We start from the raw sequence: 22,403 nt of genomic DNA on the forward strand, positions 1-22,403 counted from the left end.
CACCTGTTGTATGACCTTAAGAGTTTCTCCCATAGTGGGGACAATATCCAGTTCAGTTTTCACTGGTTGTTGTGAAATGTACTGAATTACTGAGTCTTGAAGTACATGGCTGGTACTGAAGAGAGTCTGAAAGTGTTCAGACCATCGATTCAAAATGGAAACTTTATCTGTGAGAAGCATTTGACCATCTGCACTGAGTAAAGGGCTTTGAAACTGGTGTGTAGGACTGTAAGCCGTTTTCAGAGCCTCATAGAATCCCCTGTAGTCATTTGTATCTGCACGTAATTGAATTTTTTCTGCTAGATTGATCCACCACTTGTTCTGGATGTCACAAAGTTTCTGTTGGAGCTTGCTACATGCGAGTCGAAAGGCTGCTTCTATCACATGACAAAATGGATGAGCAAAGTGTGCTTGGTGAGCAGTTCTCTTCTTTCTCAACAATTCCTGGATCTCATGATTGTTTTCATTGAACCAGTCCTTGTTTTTCTTGAAGAAGAACCCTAAGGATTCTCCAGAGGACTGCAGAATGCTATTTTTAATAAGTTGTCAAAGCGCTTCTGGAGAGGGATCTGTGGAATGAACTTTGAGCCTGGATTGAAGATTTACCTGGAAACTGTCTCTCACTGTAGTTGTTTGAAAGTTGTTAACTTGAAGTCTCCTCCTTGGAATGCAGCCCCTTTTGGGTTTGAACTTAAGGTGGAGGTTAAGTTTAAAATGTGGCCTCAGAAGTACTTTTGCTCCACGGACCTCCATGAGGATTTTTCTAGCAAAAATGTGGAAGTGGGTGAATATTTCTAGCAGAAAGTACTCACAGAGAAAGAATGAAAATTAGTGTGAGAAACAAATTCTATTTCTAAAGATCTCAAAATAAACTGCAAATATGTTATCATCTCTATAATCTTCCTTGTAACATCTCTTTTCATTCTTTTTAGAGTGAAACAAAAGGAAAAGGAAACAAAATTACTTGAGGTTATCAGTGACAAAACTGGAAGCAGAATATGTTCAGAAAGCTCTTGTAAAAGAGTGAGATACTTGAGCAGGGTGTTAAATCAAAGTTTAGCTAATGCCTTCTGAAGTGCACTGTGTTCTCTAAATAAGAGAAACAGCTTCTACATAGTGATATTAATTGCATACTTGGTGCCGGGCACACTGTGGTTTCCATAGATCAGACATCTTTTTTCAACTTTCCTTTTTGAGAGACCTTATTGAAGGACAGAGAAAGTAAAGGAGAGACACTACACTGCAATGGTAGAACAGAAAATACTGTCCCTGTATGAACACACTAATTTTAAAATGTCCATATTCACTTATTTTTAAATTATAAACCCAACATAAGTCAGTTTCACAACACAGATTTGATGTAATTTAGTCATTACCATAGTTGTATCTGTCTAAAATAATCTGCTAAGTGAAAAAATATAAGACATTTCAAGGGTGTATTGGTCTACAGGTAATTTTTCATATTTCATTTTTTGATGAATGCATGAAACAACAATCAAGTACCTGTCTCCTATTACCTATCCAACTGCAGTCAAGCTGTTGCTTACTGCTAATAAAATTCTACTAATGGTAGAGAAGCTAATCTCACATGACTTTGATGATCAGATACAGAAAAGCATGGGCACTACTGGAGTTGGGAGGGGAAGGAGGGTTAAGCCCTTAAGTACCTTTGAGTGTCTAGCCCTAAATGACCTCAGCTTCCTCTTACTTTGATGTGTATTGAACCTTCACAGTCTCTCACAAAGTATTAAGGACTTGAATTATTTTATGACCTCAGAAATTCTGGTCATTATTTTCTTCCCTCTGGGTCAGAGAGGTTAAATTTTGTCATAAACCAGCTGACTCTGGTATCACAATAATTGCTTTCAGTGGGTCAAAGTTGATTACATTGCAGCCCATTTTACTGTACTTTTTGATGCCCTACTTAAATTGTTGTCAGATACTGTATTTCATTTCTTTGTCAAACATATTTAATTTATTTGTCAGAATGTATTTAATTTCTTTAATACATTGTATTTTTTGTTCCTTCTGTAATGTTTGCAACTGTCATACTTACTTTTAACTGACATTCTGGCACATAATTTCTTTCCAAATGCATAATTTTATTTTTTTGAAAGAAATCCTCATAGTTTGCTACTTGACTAATTTAAATGTATCTAAGCTGTGAACACCAGAACTTTCAGAAACAGAGGTGTCCTTACCAGAGGTGTTATTTTCTGGTGGCTAGTGTAAGAGTGCATAGATCTGGAAACACACACCACCTGAAGTAAAGGACAGAATTTGTAGCATATCAAAGAGTATTGCAGCCTGGAGGTTGAATGGTGCTCAACTGGCTCATAGCTTAGTCCCTGTATCTTCTTTGCTTAACAGTACAGCAGTTTGCTACTGCTGTTGGCTGAAAGAAGGAATCTTCACCTCTGAGTGATAACAGTGGACATCACTATCAGTTCATTGCTCCTCTGGGGATCTATGTGTATTGAGATTAAATGTGCATCCTGTAGTAGGTCCAAAGGGAGCTGCAACATCTACACTCTGCTTGCCATCCTTTTTGACAAAATATCCAGATACTGTGCACAAGCTAATAAAGGAATGGAATTAATACATACTGTTCTTCTGAGTAGTCTGGGCAAAACGATGGTTTTGAGGCCAAAAAAAATGCATGGATTCTGTTTTCATTAATGGATTTTGTGTGTGTTTGTGTGTGTGGGATTGTTTTATGCTGTAGTTGTGGAAGCTCTGTAAGAGTTAAGGCAACAAAATTTCTGATCCTAATTAATTTCCTTTGCCAAGCAGGAGGACAATGCTAATTCTTCCTTTTGAGCTAATGGACAGATTCCAGAGAAAATTATGTTGGCAATGTATCATTTGTATATTCTCAATTTTTTCCTGAAGGAAAAACAAACCATAGACTGGATAAAATTTTTGCTTGAAATGCAAGCCAAATCCTAGATTTATGGAGGGAACAGCATGAAAGACATTGTGTTTGAAATAACTGATAAACTTTTAGTCTGAGAGATTACTCAAATAATTAACATTTATGAGTAAAATTAAACATTGTTTACAAACAAACATTAAGCTTACTACTCCTGTGCTAGATTTCATGGTAGAATCATAGAATAGCAGGTCAGAAGGGGACCTGAAGAATCACCTGGTCCAACCTTTCTTGGCAAAATAATATCTCAGAGTAGATTTTTGAAGTGTTTTTCAATATCCATTTTCAGCTTTTCTAAATCCAAAATTCAGATTGTCCAATTCTATGAACATAACAGTTTCACATATTCTATTACCCAATGCCTCCCCCCCTTTTTTTTTTAATAGCACAAATTTTACAATGAAAGTGGGAACAAAATTTTCAATGACCACTTGAGTGACCAGTAAATATTTCCCAGATCTGGTTAGCATATCTGATAAAGAATTGCAGAGCAACAAGAACTAGTCACTTGAGCAGTATTAATATACGGGATATATTACCTCATCTGTAACCTCTGCATCATAATTAATATTGATCTTGTCAGGTGGCACTGATTGATATTGATGATCTGGATGAACAGATTGAGTCTACCTTTAGTTAAATTCATGGATGACACCAAGCTGGGTGTGAGCGTTATTTGCTGGAAGGTAGGAAAGCTCTGCAGCCTGGATAAATGAAATGGGACAAACAATGTGAGGTTTAACAAGACCAAGTTCCGGGTTCTGCACTTGGGTCACAACAACCCCATTCAGTGCTACAGGCTGGGGGCAGAGTGATTGGAAAGCAGCCCAGTGGAGAAGGACCTAGGAGTGTTTGACAGCTGGCTGAACATAAGCCAGCAATGTGCCCAAGTGGCCAAGAAGGCCAAAAACATTCTGGCCTGTATCAGGAACAGTGTAGCCAGGAGGATATCTGGATGTTCACCTGTTTTTTTGGCAAGTCTTTTCCCCAAAAGATGCATGTGTAACTGTGGATGCTGCTGTGCAAGACAGTCTTCCTAGGGCTTTGTCTCTTCATTCACACACAGGATGACACTGCAATGCAGGAGGTATTACAGTCTTTCTCTTTCCCTGCATTCTGACTATGTACAGGGCAGATATTGTTTAAGGCAGAATAACTTCCTTTTCTGCCTTTTAGAATACAGAGAGTTTTTGTAAAGGAAGAAAGGAGAAACCTAACAGAGTCAGGGATACTTAAGCTACCAGTAAAGCAGATTTGAAGTCATATATGCTCCAGAATTAGATAACAGCAATTAAGATGAAACTCTTCAGATTCCCTGTCCTTATTTCTCCTCCAGCACAACCAGCATCAAAACAGTAAAAAAACTCCTCCCTTCTTTGAAAGGAAGGGTCTTATCAATGCTCGCTTGTACTTATTAATGCTTCAGATCTCAGTGATGCTCCCATTTATTTTATCTGGTACTGACTTATATTTTTCTGGTAATAATAATGTGCCGACAACTGACTGGACAGACACTGGAGAACAACATTAAAAATGTAGAGTTTTTCTGGCTTAATGCAAGTGGAACTCTATTTCACTCACAACTATGTCCAGACCTTAGTAAAGATTCATCCTTCTTCTTTCCTTACATGTCTGTGGAGAAGTATAATTACTATTGTTGGAATGTACATCATTAAAACTTGTACAACTCACATATTGTTACCATATTTTCTTAGTCATTTTTGTTCTTATTTAATGGTTCTTTTTCTTGAGATCGCTTGTATTCTCCCATGTTAGCAAGCAAAAAGTACTTACCTGGGCTAGCATTTAATAAAAGTTCTACAGACAGAAGGATGCAGAGGGGAATTTTGTTGTTCTTGTTGCTTTCTTATTAATTAACTTGAAATAGCCATGGCCTTTCTGTATACATGAACAAATTCTATATACTTGGAAAAAAAATTCAAATTTAGCTGTGGTTTTAGTACCCCTCAAAAACAATTTTCTGAATTTGAAAAGTATTCTAAAGGACTTAGCAATAAGTTAAAATTTTTTTCTTGACATTTTGTTTGTTTTTTCTTCCTACTAATTTGTGTAAAAGAAAAACTCAATAATATGGGACAGGAAATCTTTAAAAGAGACTTCTTGTAATTTTTCTGGTAGCTCTGCAGCAGTAATAAAAAGTAAAAGGTGTTTCAATATATCTTTCTGCTTGGAAGTAAGTGAAAATACAATGAGACTTCCACATGTCCTGGCTTGTGAAGGATATTTGTTTAAGCAATTAACTATGACCAATGTAAAAATTATATTAGGAACAGGCAGCAAATAACTGACTATCTGCTGTAGGGAACATCCATGTCATATGTCCTGTTTTTGGCCAAGGACAGGGTTAATTTTTTGCAGTAGCCATGAAGGGACAGATCCTGCAGCCATGCGGGTATGACCAAGACTCTGATGTTATGCAATACCATCTGATGTCATTGCCAGTGTGAGAGAAATGGAATCTCTCTCACCTTCAAGAAGAAGGGTGTTCCTTCCCAGTGGTGCAAGCATATGAGTAAGATTTATGTACCATATAACTCTTGCCAGAATAAGTGAGCACATATGTAATGTTTGATTTTCTGACATAGGGGTAAATTCTATTGTAACTGTGACTTTGTAGAGCAAGTTAAAAAGGGTATTAGATTATCTTCTGTTCCCTAGTGTATTGTCTTACCTGTGTTTCAAGAATTACCTTGTGTTCAAGTAAAATTAAAAATTCAACTTAACAGAAATAAGTTTAAGTAGTGTAAGGAAAGAGTTTTATCAAGAAGGTGCAGTGGTTAGGAAATGATTCTAGTGCTTATTAGACGCTTTTGGGATGCCATTGTTTATGGTCCTAAAGTTCTGTATAGTAATGTCATGCTTAATTGGAACACAAGCTGTGCATTTATTAAGCAGTTGTAGTAATATTTTAGCTTTTACACTGAATCTCAGGATTTTTCATTTGAAGCTAATAGGAATTTACTTTGTTAACTGTAAACTAAGTTTACTTTGTATGATTGCACTTAAAAAGTTTTTGGAAATATTTTTCATCCCTGTTCCTGCTAATGATGCTCATTTTTACATACTGTTTAGTAAACTTTAGTCTATTTTTAAAATGCTCGTGTTTCTTACAATATCCAACTACCGCTAAATAAAACTCCTGTTGGAATAATATAATCAAGGAGAGAAGAGGAGAGGAGAGATTCATGTTAGACCTAATTTCAGTTATTTTTATCTTTTTTAATGGAAAAAGAAGAAAATTTCATACTCATATTAATGAGAAACTGTGGAGATATTTATCCAGTGCACTGGTACTGATACACTGCAAAGTTTCCCATACCCTCTATCTAGACTCTGAAAAATTCAGTGAATATCAAACATGCTCAAAGTTCCTACAATGCATCCCTGTACCCTATAGCACAAGTGGCTTTAAGGTGTTAAAAGCAGTTCAGTTGGAATGGAAGCCTCAAGCTGATGTTGTTAACACCTGGGTATTTCTCACTCATTTCAGACTCCATCATGCTTCCAGAGCATTATAAATTATATTATTTGGGACTCCACAGACTTCTTCTCATAATACAGCCATTATTCAGGACTGATCATTGTCATCTAAAGTGTGTAATTTCTGTCAACATTAGTTTCAGATTTAGTTCCATGAGATCACATTACCTGAATGCAATCAGCACAACTCAGCTCTCAAGTATTGATTCCTCACATCATTCCTCACTATATTCCTCCTCAGAATAGTCTTTCCATCAGTTCCCACTCCAAAGTCTTGGAAGAGACTCTCTTGGAGTGCAAACGAGAGCCTATAGATACTCTGCATCATCTGGATAGAGACGACTAGGTGCCATGAAGTTAGAGATATACAGAAGGAAAAATATCCGGAACTGACAGTGACTGAAAGGAGGATGAAACCAACAAAGTATCATCCCTTTCAAAAGAAATTCTCTGAATACTGGTGGGTGTAATTTTTATTTCACTGCAACCAAGAAAATATGTTATTGCTAATACAAATACTAATAGTTTTTTTGAAGTTACCATGTAACACCTCTAGCTCAGAATATTCAGAAGGATCAGAGGGCTGTGTTTTCTGTATCATTAGTATTACCAAGAGATATGTGGCATAACCCAGTTCCTCTTATTCCCACCAGTGTAGAACAACAGACCTTTCTATCCATTTTCTTGACCCTCAGTCTACAGATTAAATAAGACAAATCTATTCCACTGAAAGTGGCCTAAGAAAAAAGGCAAATCTTGCTTAGTTGTGGGTTTTTTGTGGTTTTGGTTTGGGTTTTGTTTGGTTTGGGTTTGTTTGGGGGTTTTTTGTTTGTTTTTTTTTTTTTGTTTGTTTGTTTGTTTATTTGTTTTTTGAGGGGGTTGCAGGATTTTTTTTGGTTCTTTTTTTGGTTCTTTCTACTTATGTTCAACTGTCTTCTGATGGGCTAAAATCACAAATAACCTTCTTATTATTCAATATTATATTAAGGAAGTTACCTATGAGACAAAACAGGAACGTTTCATACACATTTTGAAAGATTCTTTATAGTTTGACCTCCTTTGGTATCCCATATTCTGAATAATGTAATCCCAAAACATCTCTTTTCTTGCTTCGCCTTGGATGCACAGTGAAGATATTTATGTGGAAAATGTATTACACATTAGAATGTGTTGAAACACAGAATGGCCTCTTCTAGATTCTATGTGGTTTGGAATGATGATCCCCACATACAAGACAGATAAGAGAGATGGAAGCAATATAGAAAAATGTCAAAAAAAGTAGCTTCAAATGCTTTATTTTCCCCTCTCATGTTTTGGGTACTAGCCACCTTTGAAGAGCCCTATGAGAGAAACAGGTTGCTGATCACAGAGTAGTTTAACTGAGATAACCCTTGCAGCGAGTTGTATAAAGCATGTGCTTCACTGTCAGGCAAGACAACATAAAGCTTTCTCTTGTTCTGATAAAAGATCTATCCAATGGGAAACACAATTTTAGAAACAGATCATAGGAGACCATCACATTTAAAGACATTTTTCCCAGCTTTGTCTCCTTTGAGATAGACTGACAGGCACATTAGAAAGTGTGTCTTTTCCTCTGAGTTTTGGAAGGTTATCTTTTAGGTTGATTTTATGTTCTGTGAAACATTGATAACAACCTGCCAGAGCAGATGTGTTTACATCGATTTTTCAAAGGTAGGAAATATATATATGAACTGAGTGGGTCTTAAAATAAAAATCATGGTGGAGTTTAGTAAAAGTCACCTGTTACAATTAGAGCAAAAAAAGGGTCTACTATGGAGAAATGTTATTCTGAAAGCTTTATTTGCTTAGAAAGTTCTGATAGTTTTAGATAGCTTATGAAATTTCATGTTTAATTTAAATTAAAAAAGAAGAAAAAAAAAAAGGAAAGAGGGACTGAATGTCCTTCAGCTTGCTACATATTTTGTTTTTCAGTTTGGTAAAGAAGTCAGTGTCCTGTCTGGAGTGAAGTAGGGAAAGTGAATAGGAAATAAAGAACAAAGATGTTACTCAATTTCATTTGTTCTGAAAAACAAGGAAGAACCAAAACATTACAAACAATTTTTTTAATGCAATTATATATTACATGCATACCTTTATTAATAAAATCTGTAACTGAATATTTATGACCTTTTCTAATAATGTTGTTGATAGGAAATGCAATGTCTGACATCGGGTCTTGCAATGCAAGGCACAGAGATATTTTGTGAATAGCTACCTCATATATAAAACTGGATGCATGTTAAATTCCAAAGTCATGTGAGGACCGTTCTTTACTAGCTTGATTAGAACTGAACATGCGTAAGGAAATAGGACCTAGCAAACTCTGAAGACACATTTATACCTTTTAATCAGTCTAGTCTGCTTCCCACTTGACAGTATACCTTCAGCAACCTGGAAAGCTCATTCATGTTATGCAGGCCTTTTCAGGGCTCTAAGTGGTGTGAAACATTACTTGGACTCTCCACTGAGAACCCTTTACAACTGTACATTCCTTCCAAGACCCTTGATACCTCATGTTGGGGCTACTTAGTGTGGTGTTAGAAATCATATAAGTAATTCTTTTCCCATGCTGTTTGTATTGCAGATGTGCAGACACAGTTTTAAAGCTTCATTTTACCTCTTCTTTTTTTTTTTGGTACTTACATATGCAGCATCAATATTTGATCTAGAAATATTTATTAGAAGCTTTCTACACATATGTGTAACTCCAACCTTTAAAATGATGTTGAATGTTAGATCAAGGATTGCACTTGATAGAGAGAAGAGGGAAAGGTCAGCTCTTCCAGTAGGTTTGCCATATTGGCATTACTTGCTGGACACACCTCTCAGAGCCGTTCATAGCATAACTGAGAATTAAGGCCCTATAGAAACACATCAAGAAAAGAGAAGGCATACAAAAGGCTCCTTTTTGGTTTCACAAATCCATAGACAAATCAAAGCAACTAAAAGAAAATCAAGCTATTAAAAAAAGTACTTGAAAGTATCATTGACTAAGTGTACACTAAGCCTTTCCTTTACACATGATTGTAGCAGCAGGTTTGGGACAAAATTGTTTATAAGGATGCAAGTGTAAAGAGTCTCTTGGGGATGCCTGAACACTTGTACAGTTTCCTCTTTTAATCATTTTCCCAGTTTCTCTGACCTCCTGTTTATTAACACCTTTCTCTGAACTCACTTCAAAATGTCATTTTCATATTTTATTATTCCACTAGTTTTCTTGTTGGCTGATGAAAAAAAAAATAGTCTTCTTTTCCAGAAATCTTCAAATATATGCTTTAATTTTGTAAGACATTTAAAATCTGCTCTGGCAACACTAAGGCCATTTTGGTGTTAATCCTTATAGATTCTGGGTAGGAACAGTATTCTTTTTACCATTGTGCTGGTATGTCACCTCTATCATCCTGCTGAAAGTACCTATCCTCTTGACTTTCTGTGACAATTGCTGAGTGCCTTCTTTGGCATACAGAAAGCTGAAGTATAGGTTGAGGTTTCATCAGTATTCCACATGTGTGACAGTCGATACTTCTTGACAGCTTTGTCACATTCCTTCAAAGAAACTTCTTAAACATTCCTTTATCTAATTTAAGGAGGTCTTTCTTTCTAGAGAATATTAATACTAATTAAAAATAGACATATCTTTTACAGATATTTTCTTTCATTTTCTCCTTAAATGTACAAAGATTTTTATGGAATTTTCATGACAGTATAATTTGGATTTTACAGGTTGTCTATATGCAAATATTATGACTCCAAAAACATCCATGTATTTATTCTGTGATCAAAAGTTCTCTTACGATGAAGCAAGGAATCTGCTAACATTATTGTCTCTTATTAAGGCTAATCATTTTCCAGCTTTTTGAGTTTCTTACTTAATTTGGTATATGCCAAACATTCTCTACTGGTTTTCAGTTGGGATATCATGTTTTGGTCTTATCTGATTTCTTCTCCTTTTACTTCCTAATCGGTCACTGCTTCACTTTTTACAACTTACTTTCCATAAATTAAACTTGCTTTTAATGCCGTATTTTGAATGGCTCTTCTGAGCCTACTCTTTTAAGATTTTTGGCCTATTTTGTAGGCCTACGAGGAAGTATGGCAAGTCTTGGGTAAGGCATCTAAAAGAGCAAACCTTCTGATGGTGTCTATCACTTAATATAACACAATTCCATGTTTAGCCAACATCTGTGTCTGTTAAACTGTTCCTAAAGAAAATAAAACACAACAAAAAATTTTGAAATCACTCGAAGAGAGGAATTTAAGAGCAATTTATATACAGTTACACTTCAGTTTTGGCAATACTACTGATGCATTTTTAGATATTCAAAGGAATATTTTGAATGTGTTCTCAAGGTTGAGAAATCTGTACACTTCAAGCAAAACAAGTAGAAACAGAAGGCTGTTTCAAATTTATCATTTTGTTTTTTTTCCCTGCCATAGAAATAATGTCATTGCAGTTGACACATTCCCATAAGAACATTCCTGCAAATGTTCCCATATTCATTTAATTGAAGTAACATTTTCCAACAGAAAAATATTTCACAGAAATATTTTACTGGTTCTACCTAATTCTTTTTTTGTCAGATAACTCTCCTGATTCTTCCTTTTATGACTGGGGATATTGAAATAATTGCTCCCTTATTAAAGACAGGTTCTCCTTACTGGATGCCTTCACTCCTCACATTGTGAGTACAAACCTAAAGTTATCAGTGAGTACAGTGTGGCAGGGAATGCTACAGAAGAGATTTCTCCTCAGGTGGGAGAAGTCTGTTGGGAGCCTGCAGAAAACCTCGTACTGAGGAGCTGGTGACCTTGAACTGTCCGTGTCTCCTCTACTGGGCCCTGTACTCCAGGCTTGAGAAGTCCCTATGCAGCATGAGCAGCTGCTGCAGGAGAACCTGCTGGTGCATCCCATGCCACCTTGTGCTGCACTGGTGGGTGGCTGGTACAGCAGAGGGAGCATTCCAGCCTTTCAGGGAACTCTCTGGTAGCTGAACAGCTTCCTGACAGAATCTGTAACTTGTAATATGTTTGGGAACAGCAAAGTCCATGTTGATCAAGGAGTGCAACAAGGTGGTTCTGACTGGGGACTGCTGTTCTTCAGGGAATTTGTGACCCACACCACAGCTACCTGAACACAAGCTGTTCTGGGCCACCTGTTCAGTTTGTCTTGAGGCTTTGTGGTGGTGCATGAGTTCTTGACTACAGGATAAACTCAGCCAGCTGGTTGTAATTGAGGGTACCAGCAATTACATGATGTGTACAGTCTTGCTTTTATTTAAGAGTGAAGCAAGAAGTTCCTTGGATGCAAACATCCATTCTGTTTGACAGTATCAATGATGGCTTGACTTATTTTCTTCAAGAAAATTGTATATAACAGCTTGAATGACCAAAATGAAGAACAATTCTTCATGGACAGGATCTGTGCAGCACACTATGCATCAGTGGAGATGCGTCAGTAGTCTGTTGGATGATGCACACATGCATGCACCCTGCATCTGAAATTGTGTAAGATTTTCTTGTTGTCTTTATGTCTCATATTATCCTATCTTGTTTAAACAGTTACTTTATTAAACCATTTACTGTAAACCCTTTCTTACTGAGATCCAGACAGAACCCTACACTACCTCTCTATCCCTTCAAGTACCAAGTGCGGGGGAGTGGAGAATTTAGAGACAAGGATTTTTTTCAAGAAAGGATTTGAAAAGTAGGACAAAGAAAATGTGTTGGTGTTAAGAAGTATGTTGGAGAATTTAATTAAAGATCAGTGGCATTATAAACCAGAAAGTATCATCAAGCTTATACATCATGGAAAAATCAGTTTAACTCTGGAAAAAGAGATTTTGCCCTTTGGATTGGTACCAAAGCTTAAAATTTGCAGTAGGGAAAAACTGTGTTCAGAGTAGAGTAGAACAAATGTCTTAATCTGGTAAAACATGTTTAGTAACTTGCAACACAGCTACAGAACTGGCTCTCTGCAAATGTAGACTAAATGATTGAACTAAGAAGGAAATTACTGCGAATGCAAGAAGGAGCTTATTTCAGCGTAAAGAGGGAACAGCCCAAGTGGACAATTGCACCTACTATTTGGCTGCAAGTCACAAACCAAGATATTAAAGTGCATTCCCAATACTTCTTGCTACACGAATAGCAGGCTAATAGACCTAATACAAGCAGGCTGTGCTTGCAATACTAAATGAATATCGTCTTTAGAACACACAAACAAGGAACAAAGGAATGCTTCACAGACTTAATGGCAAATTATTGCTAAATCTTTGGTATAGATCAGGAGAAGGTGGAGGTTTTAGATACAGCCTCCCAATCACCAAAAACTGTCTTAGGGATAGGTAGTTATAATCATATGGTAATATCAACTGGATTAGGAGTTCTGTTATATATTTAAAGCTTAGTTATGAATGCTATGTTCAAATTTAAAGCTAAAAGTGATCCAGAGTTCCCTGTAGCTTGTGATCCTATAATGAATGAATGGATTAGCATTTTAAAGTTTTTTCAAGGATCACATATAATTATACATCAAGAAATTTTACTGTCACGTGGCATTTTTTTTCCCCAATGAAATCAATGCTTACCAAATATTCTTCTAAATTTGTAGAAAAAGTGAGCTTGTTTCTAAGGCCTGTATTTGATAGCTGAGGTAGGTACACATACAAGGAAAATAAATGAATTTATGTTAAAAGTTTCAATAAATTAAACATATCAAAAGTATTTCCAGCATATATAAAATCATTCAGTATAATTGCTCTTTTACTGAAAAATATTCTCCATAACTACTTATGAGATGGGCATCTATTGTAGAAAAAATTTTCCCAGAAATACTATATGAATTCATTTAGTTCAGTAAAAGTGGAAGAATTTTTTGAATTCCTTCCTCCCCTTGACTTTTTGCGTTCTTGAAAATACAGCTATGAAACTTCAAGTGTGGATTTGCAACATTAGTGAAATCGCTTTAGAATAAAAATAAATAAATACACTTCAGTGTGGATTACTCTGTAACAAGCAGCTGTTTTCAAGTCATGATTAAATGTGAACAACCAGGCCAGGAAAAATTCCAGTAAATTTCTGATAATGACCTACCTATATCACCACTACCAGTAAGTCTTCTTTTAGGTCTAACTGCCTACATAGAAAATTAAGCAGAATTTCCACACCCACTGCAATCACACCATGTGGCAACACGTCTGAGCTTTTTGCATTGTGCATTTATTGCTAGTTCAGTCTCTCCAATACACTGGGCTGAAAGAAATGCTATCCCCTTGGATGTCCTGAACAAATCATGTTGGGGTTGCTCTTTCTTCCATTTCCTTGTTATGTTAAGCAATTGTAACTGTTTGAATTAAGTGGCCACTGCACTAACATGCACCCTAGTTCTCAAAACAGACAATAATTCTACACATAAATAACTGTAAAATACAGTTTGCATGTTTCTAAAATCAATTGTAAATTACTTTCTTATGATACTGAAATACAAAGTAGTGATGAGGCATCGATAACAATTCTTAAAAAAAATTCTAGTGCTCCATCAAATTAATTTTTTTGACATTCTTTCTGCTGATTTGCCATCGTGAAGCATGGTAAAATTACCACATTTGCAGGGGGTAGAACAGATGTTTAAAGGATATTTGGTGAGTGGCAGCAGCAACAGAGGAGGCATGCACAAAAAACATGACTCTCTTAGAAAGTTATTTTACAGATTTCTTTGCAGCAGACCACACCAGCAAAAAAAGAGCTATGTTAACTTGAGAAAAGAGGAATAATGACTAAAATCAAACTATTTCAGCTCTATCTAATAAAATAAGTAATCCTAAACTGATAAAGCTAATTTTGATAGAAACACTGGTCACTAAAAAGTAAAATCTTTGACAGAGAGATCTGGTGATTTTTTTGCAGTCATTGAAGACATTGCTAGATGTAGGTAACAAACTATCATTTTGCAGGAAAACTCAACATATGCAGTCTACTGAAGTATCTCCCATTCTCACCTCAGACTCTTGGCCTGAGTCCCCTCGTCAAAAAAGAAGCTGATTTGCAGAATTAAGCTTGAACAGCTGAAACACACACACATACTACATTCTGCTGACTCTACTACTATTGCAATAAGATCTGAAAAAGGGGGAAATTACAAATGCCTAAGAACTATCTTAAAGAGAAACAGTTGTTTGCTTGGTGAAAGTGATTCGAGACTTGAAAAAATTATATGCAATTTTTTTTGCGTGTGTGTGTCTGAACAACTGAATAACATGTCAATAGTTGGAAAGCAGAGGAAATACTCAAAGTTACTTGGTTTTGCAAAAAAAACATATGTTTTGGATTTTTTATTAAGATTTATTATGAAATATTAAAATAAAGCTCTTGCAGTCTATCAAGTAATTTTTCCAAACTGATAAAGTAGCAGCTCTGACTCAATACTTAGCATCTTTAATTTTAAAAAAAATTACGTGGAGTTCTCTTTGTCATCTTGATAGATGAAGAAAAACTATCTCCAGTGTATTAAAAAACCTCCTATCCAAGTCTAATTTTACTCACCAGTAAACAAAGATTTAATCTTATTTTGCTTCCATAGTGAATACATGTTGGAAAGAGATAGAGGTCATTAAATGTTTCAGTTCTTATTTGTAGACTCTGCTTTTCATCTTAGTAGATCTCTGGAGAAGCTAAATTTTTTACAAGTCTTTTTCTGTAAACTGGCAATAGGAAAGGAACCTTTCACAAGTATAAACCTGACTACCAAGAATGAGTTCCACTCCCAACCAGGTAAACCATATTAATTAAAAATTCTCCGAAATGCCTCACACAGGGAAATTTGGATGGAGCAGGCATAAGAGCAAAACCGTCCCACTCCATGATACTTAATCTTATTTTCATTTTTTAATTTACAGGTTTTTATCCTGTAGCATTCATACATTTCTAAAAACAAACCCTACACAAAACCAAAGCCAAACCCAGGACTTCCAGCGTAGTTTGGGTTCCTTCAGTATTTCCAAGTCCTGTCTTGTAGCCCAGGGCAGTTTCGCACCAGGCATTGCATTCTACTTTCCTTAAGAGGCTTATTTTTTAACTTACTTATTTTTTTTTAATCAAATAGATTGTCAGCATAAGCCATAACCATTATCCATGTAGCCACAGCACTGTTTCTATGACTTTGCCCATCTTCAAGGCCAATCAGCAGTTCATACCTGGGCTACTATCGCTCTCTGGCCTCCCAACCCCGTGATGTTGTAGGAAGGTAACAATGCTAACAGTCCTTCTCCTTTCTTTCTTTTTGTTTCTTTCCTCTGAAACTGAAGTAATCTTTATAGAGAGCAGATGTAGCCCAGGTCTCACTTACATGAACATTTCTTTTAGTTAAACTTCACCTCATGGCCATGTTATAAGCACTGAAGTTTCCCATAATAAATCTTGTAGCTACATCAGCCTTAAATTAAAGAGGAAAGTATCAGAATCCAATCAGCAATTTCATAGAATCATAGAATGCCTTGTTTTGGAATAGACCTCCAAGGTCGTCTAGTTTCAACCCCCTGCCACGGGCAGATATTTCATTAAAAGTCATTGAAAGAAAGAGGAGAGGGGTAGGAAACGGGGAGAGAGAGTTAAAAGTTTCTGGAAGAAGGGGAAACAAAAGCAATTTAGGGACCAATTTATATTTAGCTTTTCAACACTCAGCAAAATTTAAGCAGAAATAGGAACATCTCAAGAAATAAAACTGAAATCCACTAGCTCTTGAAAGAAATTGCGCTCAGTATAATTCCTTGAGCACTATGCACGGACACCAGTTTATAAATGCTTATAATGTTTATAAATCCTTAGACATGAATGGATTTTAAATTAATTTGGAAAGAAAGATGGAATTATCTTTCCAGGAAAAAAAAAAAACAAAAAACAATAACAAAACCCACAAAAAATAGGAGGCTCCATTTATGAAGGTTTCTTACGTTAAGACAGGTATAAATGCAGCTGCAGTTAGCTTCTCTATATTAATGCAGGCATCATACATAGTATGAATAATTTCTTTATTTTGTGAATGACTACTATAAAGGGAATATATTTAATTACTTCTAATATGGAAAAAATTCAATTTAGATTAATACTAAAAATTGTGCAGTCTTTCTTGTTGTAAAATGAACCTAAACAGTTGTACTTTAAAAAAAAAAAAGCCACAGATCACAATTATTTCCATATTTGAACTAATATTTGCCTGAGAATAAACTATAGAGAAACATGAGTATGAAAATACGCATTTAAAAGAGGAATCAAAAATGTCTCATCAATGAATATGCATCTGTTTTCAAAGCAGTCACAATCCATATCTTTCTCCAAGAGCCAGCAGATTTTAAACTGGAGCTAGACAGAGCTCATCAGTGAGATAACAGATTTTCATTGAGTTTAAAATGTATTTAAAACATTTAGCTCTACTAATTTTCCGCTTGTTGAACCCTAATTTATGTTATTGTAAATCTGAAATAATTCTATTGATGTCAAATGATGTTGTAAAGGTTTCATATCAATGTGAAGGATGGCAGAATCAATCCATAAGCTTGCTCTAGTTCTGTTTCAGCATTAGTATGTTGTGGGTGGGAAGTAAAGATAATTTGTTGCAGAAAAGCAAATTATTTGAATTACAATGCATTCTTTTTCACAACACTATTTCCATCTGCTTAGCTTCTCTGGAGGGTTAGTTCTGTTTGACACATCGTTATATTTTTAGTTATAATCTTTTATTAACAACAAACAAATATGTTGACAGTGCAAAACATTTTCTTCGTGAGCAGTAAAAGATAGGCAAACACTACTTAGGAAATAGAAAAAAATATATGACAGAGTTGAGGTAATACAAATAATAGGTTACGTTAAACATAAACACTGTCATAAGCATTAGATCAAAGTCTTGTCTCTAATCAACTCATTCCATTTGAATGTTTCCCTAAGTAATGTTGTTCCATAGCTACATGTTACTAGCAGTATTTTTATTTCAACTCTCTTGTGTCTTTTATTGGAGTAAGCCATATTCCTTTAGGGCTCAATTCTGCGGTCTTCACTCAATCTAAATTCCCAGTTCAGTCTGGGGGCAGGATTTGCTTGAACAAGGACAAAAGAATTTAGTCTCTAGTGTGTAGTTATAACAGTATCTCAAAGCCTAAATGCATTATACTTCAGCAGAGTCTGGAATTTAATATGGAACAGAAGTGTCTTAAATTCTACTCCATTTTCTGCTTCTGAATTTTGTTAGATAAGTTTCCTTAGCTTCCTTTTTCCATTAACACTGCGACCAATAAGATAAGTATAATAATGAGCATTAAGCTTCTCTGACAGGTAATTTGATGAAAGGCTCTGCATACCTATTGCAGGTCAGATACTGGGAGAGAAATCTCTCATGAGTATAAAGCTCAGATCACTCACTTAACATTTTCCTTTTATGTGACTAGGAAGGGATTCCAGAGCAAAATCTGCTTGAGTAATCTGGAGTCAGTCATACAATGTTTAAAAGACTAGTGTTACATTGCAGCTGAAGTATAAATTAGTCCCCAGGAACACATGACTTTGGCAGTGTCGAAAAGGGGCACACAGCTGTCTTTGCTTCTCACTCTTTAGCTGTAGCAGGCAGGCAAGAATTATACTCTGTACATGAGAAAATATTATTACTTTATTTTTCCAAGGTCTTGTACATATTTCAAGGTGCATTGTCTGGCACGTTTTATACAAGTTAAACATCTACACCACCTATCAGAAAAGTGTCATATCTCAACTTCTCCAAGTTAAATAGGATATAGCACAACTCACGTTGTTCTGTTCCAAATATTTAACTGGGGAACAAATTAACCATCTGTAAGAATATATGCAATTATCCTATCCCAATAGAATTGTGCCATATACTTTGAACTCACATAGAAAACGTCCTCTAAATCAACTGCCTTTTGGTGTTATAAACTTCTAAATAATATTTGAAGGACTAAAGTAGAAGTTAATTTAGATTATCAGACACAGTGACTAAAATTTCATGTAACAGAGCTCAAATATAAATTTTAGATTGCTACAGAGCACAGTACAGATTCACTGAGAGAGCATAGGTTTTCTGAAGGGCTGAAAAATCTGAACTCATCCCACATTACACTGCCCAGCAGGTCTGTAACACACATCTTTATCAAAAAATACCATATGCTCTGGGGAAAAGTTCCTGGTACATGAATGTAATGTACATTTGTTGAGAGAAACACGTTACAGTCAGGCCTGGGCTTTAGATTCCATATATGATAGTCTGAAATCTGTATCATCAATGACTACAAAAGTCATCGTCAGAATCCCTTTTTCTCCCTACATTGTCTTTTGTACAGTTGTGTTCTATTTCCTCTATGACTCAGAACAAAAAAAAAAAAAAAAAAAACCAACCAAAAAAACCCACAAAAATCTCACATACACATTTATGTCATATATTCCATTTTTCTAACCTGCTTTTCCTAAATATTTTCCTTCATATACAAACCAGTTTTATTAACACGTTCTTTCTGCTATCATCCAAAATGTTCAGTTTGCTTTAATTTCTCTGTTATATGATCCTTCTCATTATTGTATCTTATTTTTCTGCTCGAAACCCTTCACTACTGTGAAGTTAAGGTAACAAGTTACAACCAAGTAAATTCTTTATAAAGTCACTAATGTAATGTGTAAACATGTCATAAAAAATAATTGTGACCTGGCTTATCTGTTTTTTAAGAACACCATTATTATGCTTCTGAAATGATTTTGTTTCCCTAAACTTCAACACAAAATATTTTCTTTAAAAGTGAACAAAAAGTTTTGATTAGAAAAAGAAATTTGATCCAAGCAGACTTACTTAGATGAGGATTAGGATACTCTTTTCAATCTGTAATTTCTGAATGGTTTAAAACCCCTGAAAATATTTATTAAATTGTGGAAATTAACACTATCTGCACTATAGTGATAAGAATTCAAACACAACAACTTAAATTTTGAAGTGAAAAATTATATTTCTTGTGTTTTGTTCTTCTTATAAGAATAATACATTTTAAAATCAGGCTGGGCTATCCTTGTGTAAGGTTTATATATCATTGGTATTAAAGTGACTGTTTCATTAATGAAAACATCTAGAAAAACAGTAGGGGATGCTAATAAATATAAAGAAACCTCTCATTTTCTAATGGAAACATTTTTCCAATCTGATCACTCCTTATGTATCTTTAATAATGATTTATTTGTCAAGATTCCAGTCATAACACTGCTCTCCATATCTGAGCACCAAAGATGTTTAGAGATGATGAAGTCCTATGTGAACCGCTTCTTTACAGCTTAATTGTTGAAAACTAACCCACATAAAAGCCAATTAAGAGGCAGCATGAGTAGCCATATTTAATATAAATAATACAAATTCCTCATATTATCTCAGCATGATTCAGTTTAAATACTAAACTATGAATAACTATGGAAAATTTTTGTAGTAGTCTTGAGATAAAGTTGTTTATAGGAGTATTTCTTCAAGCTACAAAAATTTGCATTTATATCTAGACTGTGTTTTTCTAAGCCACAGGTATCATGAACAATTAAATATCTCTGTCAAACTCTGGGAGAATCTGAAACACATGAATACAATATTATTTTGTTAATCACTGTGTGAGATGAAGATGCTTTGCTGCAGAAAAGAAAACCCAACAATGAACCAAAAAAATTTGAAAAGGACAATTGTTGAAATCAACCATAAAAATTATGTCAATGTTTCTATCAGTTTGAGAATTCCAAGGAAAAATAGATCTTTGTGCATATTAGCATAATGTCAGCAAAAGACGCTGCTATACACTGCTTATCCTACAGTTCCTGTGGAAAGATTTTAAGTAATATCCTGTCTATTACTCTGTAAATTCAGAAAATTTTGCCATGTACCTAAATGCATATAGATACACTGTTGCAGAGAACAGCGCAGAGGACTTTCTGACATTTAATTTCTGCCCTCCATCTCAGATGGTCTTTTACCATTACTGGATTTCCAGATTTCCTCTCAAATAACCTGGCTGTGCAGAACTCCATGTTAGTCAGAACAGTAGAGAACTGAGCTACAATTATCTACCTGAACTCCTACTTCCAGATATTCTGGTCATTTGGAACTGCAATAGGGTATTTAAATCTAAACAGACGTATTTCAAAAGCCACCATTTCCATAGGTATGATGTTAGTTCATGTAATAAACCTAGGCCAATGGCTCTGGCTCTGCAAAAGTGTTCCTTTCAAGCTACTGCACCAGTAAACAGGTAAACTCAGAGAATAAACAAAACCCTTGAAGACTGTGCTTTTCCTCAAGGAGCAAGGGAGGAGTGTACAGTGATGGATGTATGCTTTGAGTGTGCTTAGCATGCTCCAGAAGTCCTCCTTAACTGAAGGGATGCGTTCAGCCCTGCTGGTTCAGAGATCCTCAAACAGAAAGGGCAGTTCTACTGCCAGCACAGAGATTCTCTGTCTACCTGAGCTGTGATGCTGCTGGGCGCAACTGCAGTTAAAATGATAACATGCCCACATTTCACCAGAGGCTCTTGATACAATCAAATAATACCTTTATCCTGGATTGGAAAAACAGCATTAAACAGCTCCTGATAGTTGGGTTCTGGCCTTCTAAATTGTGCATTTTTTTTGTTGGCTTATTTAATAGTTTTCACTCAACTATTAAGAGGGTGATACACAAGCTCTCTAGTCTATGTACATCTTTGCTATTTAAGGAGTGGATTCAAAGTACTGTGAAGAAGAATTTTATACTTTGCTAAAGTAGGTTGTTTAATCAAGCATCCTCTTCAGAAAAACTGCAACAAAAATTCTAATTAAAATGTAACCTGGGGTGGCTTCACCAATTCTAATCTAATGGGAACTAATCCCTGTTTTAGGTAAATTATCTCTCAGGTCCTAATTTGCTCCGATTTCCCCTAGAGTCGTCCTTATTTAAGGAAAGAATTAGCTTTCTAGAATGTTTTGGCCTTCCAGAGCAGTGACTTCATCCCCTAAATATTTGCCTAAGAGATGAAGATACATTCAATATCCAGTATTTTCTGTATCAAACAACAAGATGATTTTTTGAGAGGTGAATATCATCTAAAGCATTATAAAGGTGAGTGTGTATGCACTTTCATGTCTTCCTGTTGTGCTCTCACCTCAATTGTCTTAGTCTCAATGTTTTTTACTGGTCATATTAGACACGGTTGAAATATTTGAAAGTGGAAAAAGTTAGGACCCCTCCATACCAGAACACACAGTACGACAAGAGTCAATCATCTCAAGTAAACTCTGAATCAATAACTAAAGGGCAGGAAGACAACTAAAGGGGACCTATTTACGTTTGAAGCACTGGGAAATACTAGAAAAAGTCAGGAAATTACTTAACATTGCTTATGATTTCTGCTTAAAATGCAAAACCGACACTGGGCAGCAAAGTTACCATTTTAAAATTATTTTCTTAAGTGTAATTTGTGAAAGTTACTGCCTAGCTGTAGGGAGTAATATATGAATCAAAATAAATTAATTCAATTTGAAAAAGACTAGCACTTAAGAGTAAAAATAAAAACAAAAACAACAACAAAAACAACAACAAAATCCAAACAAACTGAAACAAATCATAAAACCACAATGACAATTTAATAAGATTTACATCCAAAATAAGTGACAGATTATTTCACTATGGTTTTGCTTACTACAGCTACCAGTATCTGAACCATAGAAGATAGAGAACCAAAACCAGAATTATTTGATGCCTGAAGGATTATATACATATCTAATTAATAATAGTACATTTCTCTCCTGATATCATAGTTAACACATAAAATGCTCCTACATGGTTGTAAATATTGCTTTTATATTAGTAGGGCACCTAAGGGCAGTGAGGTGTCAAGAGATAAAAAAAAAATTGACACAAGAATCAGAAAGAAATTGAAAGAGCATGCATGTG

General features: G+C 35.3%; 1 long non-coding RNA gene across 1 annotated transcript; it reads right to left on the minus strand.

Moving 5' to 3' along the window:
* Positions 1–257: 257 nt before the first annotated feature.
* On the minus strand, positions 258–9,970 carry LOC114063978. The gene is made up of 3 exons (XR_003572656.1): positions 9,960–9,970; positions 4,090–4,092; positions 258–377 (listed from the first exon to the last, which is right to left on the minus strand). It is a non-coding gene; the product is annotated as an uncharacterized LOC114063978 (long non-coding RNA).
* Between the last annotated feature and the right edge of the window lie 12,433 nt (positions 9,971–22,403).

This window comes from Empidonax traillii, unplaced genomic scaffold (assembly GCF_003031625.1).
Source record: "Empidonax traillii isolate 1590-97213 ecotype Southwest subspecies unplaced genomic scaffold, ASM303162v1 scaffold504:size1219251, whole genome shotgun sequence".
NCBI lineage: Eukaryota > Metazoa > Chordata > Aves > Passeriformes > Tyrannidae > Empidonax > Empidonax traillii.